Source organism: Pseudomyrmex gracilis, unplaced genomic scaffold (genome assembly GCF_002006095.1).
Source record: "Pseudomyrmex gracilis isolate BER0280 unplaced genomic scaffold, ASM200609v1 scaffold_1600, whole genome shotgun sequence".
NCBI lineage: Eukaryota > Metazoa > Arthropoda > Insecta > Hymenoptera > Formicidae > Pseudomyrmex > Pseudomyrmex gracilis.
In genome coordinates this window covers 15,842-17,087 of record NW_018022184.1, presented here as the reverse complement: position 1 = coordinate 17,087, position 1,246 = coordinate 15,842, and positions in this window count along the sequence as shown.

Sequence of the window (1,246 nt, the reverse complement as noted above, 5' to 3'; positions counted from 1 at the left end):
GATGCTAGTCGACGGTGGACAAAACTACCCGAGGTAAGTCTAACTTTGTAATTATTGCTTAAACTCGGAGAAACGTTTCACCCAACGTAGACCCGCACGCGTGTTAAATCTGTTTACTTACGAACATCAGCAATTTAACGAAGCGTAAGCAATAATTCATAACGAGGCGTTTTGCTAACTCTTTTTTCTGTTTTAGGTAACTGCCCAACTATCCAGGAAAAGAAGACGACTAACTCGGATGAACGGAGCTAGTTTCAACAACTACAGGTAAGTATACAAAACTTTATTAACCTTAATTATTGTTCTTCTTTTTCAGGGAAGCTTTCTTCTGGACGAATAGTCGGTTACTGCAGTTATACCAATAATTACCAGGTTAAGTTTTACGAGTTAGTATCTAACTTTTTAATTATTGCTCATACTCAGCCAGACTGATGATCAACTCAAATCAAGCTTACTTACAAAGTTATAGCGATAATTACACACTGCCTCGCAAACAATGTTTGTTTCAATCCTGACAAATGTCAGTTCAGCGAGTAGACCCTCTCTACTTGGGTCACTCTGACTAACAAAACTAAAATAAGCTAAATAACTTTATGATTATAACTTGGGCGTTATGCACCCCGGATCTGTATCCCTAACTAAACTTAAATACACGGAATACAGTCCGCTCTGACAATAAAATAAAATAAACTATTCATTATCACTTAATGTCTTACATTGGTTTGAGTGCTCTTATTTTGACACTCCTAGTCACCTTCGGTGGTTATCGGCCTCTGAGCTGACTTCACGCCATCCGATGCTTCCTCCTGTGCTAGAACTGGAGCGTCCAAGCCTTTTACTGCGTACTTGAAAACTGAGCTCCTCGATTGTGATATTCGCGCTGCGAGCACTCGAGAACGACTGAGGCAGTCCGCCGCTTGCTGCGCCGCCAAGACACCGCGCACGCGCAGTTCACTTTTCCGCCAAACCCTGCAAATCTGAATGTTTGAAAAAACCACTTTTCTCATCTAATCTATTGATTTTACCNCTGATTGCTTTCATTTTCAAAACCTTTTCGGCTTTCCTTTAACCAACCAATCAGCGTTCAGCAACCCAAAATTAGCAAAGTTTGAGCAGAGAGAAGAATGAGAGCGGCCAGGCCCATAAGAGTTTTTACGATCGCTATACCGGCCCGTAAGCTAGCGCATGTCCATGGGTGGTGCACATTGGCAACTACGTAGCGATGTCCACGAGCGACTTGTCGATA